The sequence below is a fragment of the Nannospalax galili genome, unplaced genomic scaffold (genome assembly GCF_000622305.1).
Source record: "Nannospalax galili isolate Female #2095 unplaced genomic scaffold, S.galili_v1.0 scaffold903, whole genome shotgun sequence".
Classification (NCBI taxonomy): Eukaryota; Metazoa; Chordata; class Mammalia; order Rodentia; family Spalacidae; genus Nannospalax; species Nannospalax galili.
The window spans coordinates 786,676-796,408 of record NW_008349989.1 but is presented as its reverse complement, the minus strand read 5'-3'; the positions used below and the strand labels follow the sequence as shown (position 1 = coordinate 796,408).

At 40.5% G+C, this 9,733-nt stretch overlaps 1 long non-coding RNA gene across 1 annotated transcript in view; it reads right to left on the bottom strand.

The window, feature by feature from the left end:
• Window positions 1–1,278: 1,278 nt before the first annotated feature.
• The window catches only part of LOC103745268, a 36,793-nt gene continuing 28,338 nt past the window's right edge, over window positions 1,279–9,733 (bottom strand). Inside the window, exons 2-3 of the long non-coding RNA XR_607746.3 lie at window positions 2,416–2,521; window positions 1,279–1,595 (exon numbers count right to left, since the gene is read on the bottom strand). This is a non-coding gene — a long non-coding RNA (uncharacterized LOC103745268). The remainder of the gene's footprint in view (window positions 1,596–2,415; window positions 2,522–9,733) is intronic.

Below are 9,733 nucleotides of genomic sequence, written 5' to 3'. Positions count from 1 at the left end.
ACCACTAAGAAGCTGATCTTTTTTGACTGTCTAATAATTAAAGTGTTTCTGAAATAAACACCTCTCTCCTCATAAAAATAAAATAAAAATTTAAAAATTAAAAAAAACACACAAAAACATTGCTCCTTTAGGGGAAAGCTAATGGGAAGATGAACAATGTGATGTTTCAGTGTTACGCAGGAGTCCTTTATCAAGTGTCCCTCCCCTTCACTGAAAGGGTTGTGGTCTCTAAACTGGCTCGAAGCTGAGAACTGATTGGTGTTGTGTATTTGTTGTTTTTTCTTTTTGCTGTGACAAAATACTTGACAAAAGTAACTTGAGAAGAAAGATTTTGTGGCTGGAGACATGGCTTAGAAGTTAATAGCAGTGACTGTTCTTGCAGAGTACCAGGGTTCAGTTCCCAGTACCCACATGGTGGCTAACAACTCTCTGTAATCCCAGTTCCAAGGGATCTGTCACCCTCTTTGACCTCTGCAGGCATTGCATGACATGGGTGCACTTACATACATGCAGGCAATACATTCATACACATAAAATAAATAAATAAAATATATTTTTATTGAATTTTTGTGTATTTCAAACAGAACAGCTCAAACAATCTTAATCATCTTTATACCTCTGTCCCCACTGGCACCCTCCCATAGCCCCCACACTGGAGCCCCTATACTCTGTCATCCCTGTTAAGGGCCACTGTGTCTTCAGTGACCCAAGCCACTCCCCAGTGCAAGTCCATCCACTGAGGTCTACTCAGCCTATCTAGAGTCTCTTGTTTTAGGAAGATCAGCTCTTCTTCACCTAGCAGTAATCAGTTGCCAATATTTCTTCAGATAAGATTGGGGTCTACTGTTCATTTTCCCAGGTCTATGCTGGGTTTTTGTCTGCCTGAGTTTGCATGGGACTTGTGCATGCTGACACCGTGGCCATAAAATCATACGAGCAGGGTCCTAGGAGCTTGTAGGACTCTCTTTCCATATGGTCATATACCTCCTCCCTGGCTCTTACAGTCTTTCCGCCCCTTCTCCCACAATGGTCCCTGAGCTTTGAGTAGATGAAGTTTAATAAAGGAGTCCTGTCCAAGGACCAGCATTCAGCAGACTCTTGATCTCTATGCTTCTGCCATATGTGACCTTTTTTGCCCTGGCCCTCTGCTGTATGAAGGAGGGTCCTAGGAGCTTGTAGGACTCTGTTTCCATATGGTCATATACCTCCTCCCTGGCTCTTACAGTCTTTCCGCCCCCTCTCCCACAATGGTCCCTGAGCTTTGAGTAGATGAAGTTTAATAAAGGAGTCCTGTCCAAGGACCAGCATTCAGCAGACTCTTGATCTCTATGCTTCTGCCATATGTGACCTTTTTTGCCCTGGCCCTCAGCTGTATGAAGGAGCTTCATTATTGAGAACTAAGAGATTCATTAACGTCATCTTCTTTACCCTTATTCTATGTTCCTTGAGCCTTAGGTGTAGAAGTTGCATTATGGATGTGTCACTTAAGCCTTGGCAATTCATAGACAATGTCCGTTGTGACCAGTTGTGGTACTTGGTAATAGTCTCTGACTGATGCAAAATGAGCTTTGATGAGTAGTGTCTGGGGTATTCATCTGTAAATAGAAGGATACATATTTTGCACATAGTAAGAAATCACATTAGTCTAACAATGTGACAGTTTTCTCTAAGATCTATAACCACTCCAGCCAGAATGGTACATTTAAATAACATATTTTTAAAAATTTTTATTTGTTTTTAATTATTTATTTAATGACCACATGATTAGAGGAAGCATTTCATTCTACAACATTGACATAGTGATAGTCGGTTACTTTCTGAGCTCCTTGGCATCTGAGCATGGATATAAAGTCATCAGGTAGATTTCAATGGTAATGTTTTCCACATCTACCAATTATTAAGGAACAAATTTTTATGCTTTGAAGAATTATTTTTTTAGTTTTAAAAAAATTTAATGACCACATGATTAGAGGAAGCATTTCATTCTACAACATTGACATATTCAATAACAATTTCCAGAGCAAAGATGCATCTCTTTCAAAATTGGCTGTAAATTTTTAGGTTCACAGTCGAATTAATACAGTTACACAATATTGTACTCAGTATAAACACTATAAGACGTAAAATTGAATGAGGTTTTAACCTTTAAGAAAGATCTCCTTTTCATTTTAAAATATACTCTTTCATACAGAAAAACTAAATACATCTCTTTCAAAATTGGCTGTAAATTTTTAGGTTCACAGTCGAATTAATACAGTTACACAATATTGTACTCAGTATAAACCCTATAAGACGTAAAATTGAATGAGGTTTTAACCTTTAAGAAATATCTCCTTTTCATTTTAAAATATACTCTTTCATACAGAAAAACTAAATGAGATATTTTTAAGAGAGGTAAGATTTATTCAGGCTCACAGTTTCAGAGAGTTTCGGTCCATGGTGGTGAAAAGGGCATGATGGGAGCAGCTCAGTTCACATGGGAGAGGGTATGAGGTAGCTGGCCCTTCGTATCATAGTGGATCTGAGAGCAGAAAACACAAACCAGAACCAATAGTGGGTATAATCTTCAAGGCCTACCCCCAGTGACCTACCACCACTTAGGGCCTATGTCCTAAAAGTTCCACAGCTTCCAAAACAGCACTGTCAGCTGGGGACTAATTGTTCAAACACATGAGCCCATGGAGGGACATTTTACATTCCAACCATAGCAGATTGTGACTGTTTTTACAACACATGATGGATTTTTTTGTGTGCTTGGTTTAGGAATTTTCTACTTGTACAGACCAAGAATCTATACAGATTCTTCTCTATTTCATTTCTAAGAATGGCATTATCAATCAGCAACACAATAGGTTTGAGCAAGTCAGATTCTTCTGATCAGGTCTTTGACTTTACCTTTCATCACATAACCACACCCACCACCTGACCTTTGCTGGTTGAGAGCCTCCACTTAACCCTGGGGGAAACCCAGTTGTCCCCATTGCATTACATTTCTCGAGCTAGTAACTGCAGTTTCCTATTGTTGAATTCTGGCTACAGCAAGGAAAGATCACAAAGCCCTACAAGTTGCAAAAATTTATTTTTCCCTCACAAATTGATTTCTCACCATCATCATAAAATGTATACTATCCTGACCTCAGTATGATGGCATTGATCTTAACTGACAGATCCATTCTAACAGTCCAGTCTTCCTAGGCCATGGTATTCCTCTACCTGCATTAAACTGAGAGAATTTGAGCATCTACTGCTTATACTGGGCCACTGTTGATACATGTTTCAGCCAAACAACCAAATTGTTAGAACCCTATCCATTCATTTGTTTGTTTGTTTTCCTTCTAAAAGACCCTTTGCTTAGTTCCTACTTGGCAGATAATAACTGTACATCTTTATGGGATATACTGTGATGTTTTAGTATATTAATACATTTTGTAAAGAGTCACTTAGGAGATTTAGATTCTCCCTTACCTTGAGCATTTATTTTTTCTTCATATGACAATGCTGAAAACCCTGTCTTCTAGTTATTTTGAGTTATATGATACAGCACTGTTCACTGTAATCAGCCTTCTGTGTAATAATACATCAGAACTTATTCCTTCTGTCTGGCTGTGATTTTGTAGATTACCAATCTCTCCTTCATCCCCTTACCTACCCTCTCCAGCATCTATTCTGTGTTCAACTTCTATGAGCTCAGCTTTCCTAGACTGCACATGAGCAAATCATGCAATATTTGTCTTTCTGTGTCTGACTTATTTTACTTAATTTATAACCATCCATGTTAGTGCATTGCATACAGAATCTTGCCCTAGAGACACATCAATAGATTTGGCTAGATTCAGCTTTCTGTTCTTTTTACCATCATCCCATACCCTTCATGTCCATTCCTACATGTGTTCTCCATATTTCTATCTGCATTAATTAAAGACCTCACAGGCTTTTTGTAGTACAGTGCACATGAGTCATATTTTGTACCTCCCTGCTTAGGGTTAGAGTTAACTGTAATTATAGTATAATAGGCAAAAGAATGGAGGTGCCAGGTCCTGAGGAGACAGCATTGTGATGTAGGAAAGTGCCCCAAAGGGAGGCCATTGCCATTACCACAGGGATGCAGGGCTAATGCTCTCAGCTTGGGATATAAAGGGCATTCAGAGGGCAGTAAACATTACAGACACAGAAAAAAGGAGGTGTATGCAATTCCAGTTCTTAACTCTACACTTATTTATAACTTGATTGTTTATGTACAGTTTGATTCCCTACTTGATAGAAGCCATCTCGATGTTCATGGTATATTTTGTCCTTCCCCCTTTTCTTTGCAATCAACAATAGTCAGGGGATTGAAAAGCTGAAATATTCAAACCAGTTTCCTCTCACATGAATAAAAATCCCTATCATGTGTCAATCAGATTTTCACAATGTACATGGTGATATATAACCGGTCTCCCACATATTGGTAACTGCATATTTAATATGTAAATGGCTTTTCAGGCTTATTTTTATTTCTCCCAGTTTCATGAGATTCACAATAATTTGAAGCACTGTTTCTCAAACGTTTTTCACTATAATCCTCCCAAGTTAATCTTTTTTAGACATTTTCCGAGTTGCCTCCATGATTTATTTTAAAACACTACAGTGCTTGGAATTAGATAGCCTTAGGAATTCTGGGCAAATGCTCTACTACTTAACTATATCCCCAACACTCTCCATGCCATTTTAATGTCATTGATGAATATATTGAATATCTGTTTATATACTACATTAGTATCTGTCTAAATACATGTTTTTGTTGTTGCTGCTGCTGTGTATGTGTGTTATGTGCAGGCTGTGTGTGTTATTTGTGTGTGTGTGTAGGTGCATGTAGTGGGGTGCATGTGTATGTGGGTGCGTGTGTATGGTTGTGCATGTATGTGTATGTATGTAGAAACCAAATGACAGCTTCAGGTATCCTCAAGAATGCTGTCCACCTCCTTTGAGACAGGATCTCTCATTGGCCTGGATAAAATTCACAAGTTAGGCTGGACTGACTGGCCAGTGAACCCCAGTGATCGGCCTGTGTCTACACCCCTAGTGCTAGGATCACAAGCGCAGGCTGCCACAACTGGAATTTTTATATGAGTCTGGGAATCGAATTCTGGCCCTCACACTTGCATGGCAAGTCTTTTGCTAACTGAGCTACTCCCCAGCCCCTACACAAGCCTTCTTTCACCATCAACAAATTAACTATCTTTTTCTTGGGATGGTGAATTGAAACAAAGTTCTCAGGAGAGGTGTGAAGCCCTCCTCCCAGACCCCCTGCCCCTCTTTAGGACTAGCTGCTCTTTCGCTTCTGTAAACTGCTTGATTGCTTGGCTGAAAGGACAAACCATGTTGACCCCATTTTGACTAGTTGTTCCAGATGAGCCTGAACAAGCCCAGGCATGTTGTAATCTCACCTACCACCCCCACCCCAGGAGGCTATAGATCAAGCAAGCTCAGGCATATAACAGCCTTATAAGGTAGGAACAGAGACTTCTGGCCCCACAGATAACAGCACATTCCATAACACTGAGGATAGCACCCACCAATGAGAGACCTCCAAGGATACATCCCTAGTAACCAATCAATTCAAAAGTGTGTTGGCGCACATGCGCGGGCCCTTTGAACCAATCAAGATGTAACTCTGTTATTCTTTGTCTGGAACCTATAAAAAGCTTCCACCCCCTGCAATCGGGGCTCTCAGCATAGATCCATTGCGTTGGTGAGGTCTGAGAGCCTGAGCTTAAGCCCGAATAAAGACTCTTTGTTCTTATATGCCCTATGGATTCCGTGGTTATTCTTGGGAGTCCGTTCTCTGGGCACAACAGAGGCTGTGCATCTATATTAAAGATCTTACAGACTATTACACTTTGTCTGGAGAGATGAACTGTTACAGGCTGAGAGTCAAAATTATCTTGGGCTACCTCAGGCCCTTTAGTAGCCATTTGCCTTAGTTTTTGTATTTGACTTTGTATTTGACTTTTTCAATATTCATATGACTATTGGGCAAATTGCTCCAAAAACATTTCCAAGCTCAGCAGAGTTTTAGACTTCACAGAGCCTAAAGCTAGAAATGCTGCAAAATAGCATCTGAAACCATCCCAAAAGGTCTTTCTTTCTGCCTGTCCACCATATGTTTCCACCAATGTAACTGGCAAATACATTGATTTATTAGTTCTTTTGTTATATAACTATAAAGTTCCTATGACCTCTTCCATGATGGGACATGCCATTCAGAGTAACTTGAATCTGCGTTCCTGGTCTATAAACACTCATAATTGACTGAGAACAAACTATTTCCTTGAAAGCACAGTTGTTTGTTTACATACACAGGGATGATATTGCCCCAATTGAGAATGTCTGACCTAGAATAACAATTCAGATTTTATACAGTAAGGAAATAGATAGTGAGCAATCCTTCTCAAATATAAGTCTTGTAGATTGTTATTTTTCATTAGCAGACAGGCATAGTTACTCTCTGTTAAACCAAACCCATGAGGCTGAGGGATCTTTGAAATACGAAGTTATAGAGCTGTTATGATGCTTGCCAGCAAAAGGAAAAGGTCTTGGAAAAAAGTTGCCATAACTACCAGCAGCAGAGCTAGGTAGCAAGTGGAGGCATTCCTCCTAGACCATGCCGAAGGGTATTTTCTATAATGAATATTTATGTAGGGAAGGAAGGCATAAATTATTTATGCTGCATATACCACACCAAAGATAAAGGGAGAATATGCACATAAAAGAAAATTGTGGTATAGTCCACAAGAAGAACTGTTGCTGCCGGGGCATGCAGAGGCATGGCAGGCATGGGAGGCAGAGGTAGGTGGATCTCTGAGACATCAAGGACAGTGTGGTCCACATAGTGAGTTCCAGACAGGCTGAGACTAGGAATACTCTGTCGAAGAAGAAGATGAAGAAGAAGGAGGAGGAGGAGGAGGGGGAAGGGGAGGAGAAGGGGAAGGAGAGGAGGAGGAGGAGGACAAGGACGAGGAGGAGGAGGACTAGGAGGAGGAGGAGGAGGAGAACTGAGACAGTAAGCAGGCTGTGCTGGCACAGACAATGTCGTGGGGTTTGAGAAAATATTTTTAACATATGTTCAAGAATTAGGAGTTTGGGCTAGAGAGCTGCCTCAGCAGTTAAAAGCACAGGCAGCTCTGCAGAAGACCTCTGCAGAAGGTTCGGTTTAACAGAGTAACTATGCCTGAGGAGAACTGAGACAGTAAGCAGGCTGTGCTGGCACAGACAGAATGTCGTGGGGTTTGAGAAAATATTTTTAACATATGTTCAAGAATTGGGAGTTTGGGCTAGAGAGCTGCCTCGGCAGTTAAAAGCACAGGCAGCTCTGCAGAAGACCTCTGCAGAAGATTCGGTTTAACAGAGTAACTATGCCCGTTAAGTGGGAGTTTGTTCCCTATCTGTAGCTTGCTAACTTTTAACCTCCAGTATCTCTCCTCCCTTCTGTTCTTTGTCCGTGTAGTTAAACTGGGGATGCCTCAGAATTTTTCTCTTATCGTCAATTATATTTGAATATTGCTTTGCTCTTCAGCATGCTCCATGAATCATCAGCTTCACCATCACCTAGGAGACCATTAGCCACCCACCCCTCTACCTTTTTTTCTTGAGCTCTTCTCTTCCCAAAAGCATAGGCATTAAACATCACTGCACAGAGCAAGAAAAGAAAACAACAAAAACGAAAAGAAGTGGGCTAGAGAGATGGCCCAGTTGTTGAGAGCACTGACTGCTCTTGCAGAGGACCTGGGTTTGATTCCCACCACCCACATGGCGGCTACAAACTGTCCTTAACTCCAGTTCCAGGGGAATCCACGGCATTGCAGAACAGGATGCACTCACATACATGCAGACAATACAATCATACACATAAAATTTAAAAAACACTAAATAAAAATATATTCAAAAAAAAAAAAGGAAAAGAAGTGATTTTTCTGGGTGGCATAGCCACGAGCTTCTTCAGGCCAGCTTCTTTCCTGGGTAAATTTGGCTGAGCCCACTGCAACTTGACACCCCCAGCCTGTCTCACCTCCTAGCATGGGCACTGGTCTATTTCTTCTCTTAGCACCCCAGACCACTGGGTTGCCCTTTTGGCCCAGACTCCCAACTGCTTCCTGACCTTTTGAATCCAGACAACCCAGTTCCAAGGTCTAGTCCCTGGGAGGCCTCAGGTCCTGGCCTGTTTCCTACCCACCCCTTGCCTTTCCATGCCTGAAACAGGCCCTAATCCCAGACTAGCCTATTCCCTAAATTCTAGAGGCTAGCAACTTCCCTGGAGGGATCTAGACCTTAGTAGAAGCCTGAGAGCATCTGATCCTCATCCAGCTTGGGCCTCTGTGGGAACTCCTGAGCAGCAGGACAAAAGCCATCTGGCCCCTCCAATATAAAATCAAAGGAGAGAACCTGAAGCCTTGACCAACCAACTCTTCATGGCCAACAAGCAAACCACAAAGACACATAGAGTTTACAAAAAGAAGCAGACCTAAACTCAACAAAGGCTTGAGTCTCACACAAGAATTAGAAATTACAAAAGAAATCCATATGTCAAAGTCACATTGAAAAGGAGTACAATGAGAACACCCTAGAGATAACACAGGACGTGGAATTCAGAAGAACAATTATAAACATGATAAAAGAATTCAGTAAATTTAAAGAACACACAAACAATGAAATAAAAGAACTGAAAGAAGATAGGGACAAACTTCTGAAGGAATTCAGAAGAGTTAGAAATATTGAAGAATACTCAGTCTGAAATTCAGACAGAAGTGAAACACTCATTACGCCAATTAGAAACAATAGCAGAAAGCCTCACCAATAGGATGAATGAAATGGAAAACAGAATATCAGGACTAGAAGACAAAGTGGATGAATTAGACCACTCAAGCAAAGATTATAAAAAAATTTAAGAAAACACAAGAATGGAATATTCAGGAATTGTGTGACACCATAAAAACACCAAAATTATGCATCATAGGCATACAGGAAGGAGAAGAATCTCAGGATAATGGTATGGACCAGATCTTCAACAGGATTGCAGAAGAAAATTTCCCAAAATTAAAGAAATACATGTCCATACAAATAAATACAAGAAGCACATAGAACACCAAATAGACAGGACCAGAAAAGAAACTCTCCATGGGACATCGTAGTAAAAACAATAAACATATAGAATAAAGAGAGAATACTGAAAGCTGCAAAAGAAAAACAAGTCACACATAAAGGAAAACCCAACAGAATTACAGTCAACTGTTCATTGCAAACTTTGAAAGCCAGAAGAGCCTGGACCAAAGTATTCCCAATTCTAAATGACAATAGATGCCAACCCAGATTACTTTGCCTGGCCAAAATATCTATTATAGTTGAAGGGGAAAGAAAAATCTTCCATGACATAAATAGGCTGAAAGAATGCACATCCACAAAAACAGCCTTCAGAAAGTTTTTGAAGCAATACAAAGCACTGAAGAAAGGAACAACTATACCCAAGGGTAACAGAAAGAAACTGAATGAAGGTATAACTGGAAACGCACAAGTACACCAAGAATGCAAACAGAAATAAAAATGACAGGGATCAATAGACATCTTTCGTTAATAACTTTAAATATCAATGGACTGAACTTCCAGGTCAAAAGACACAGACTAGCTAGCCTGCACTACTATCCTCAGGCCTCTTGGGGTAAGTATAAGCTCTCTGCACCAGAACTCCCTAAGCCTCATT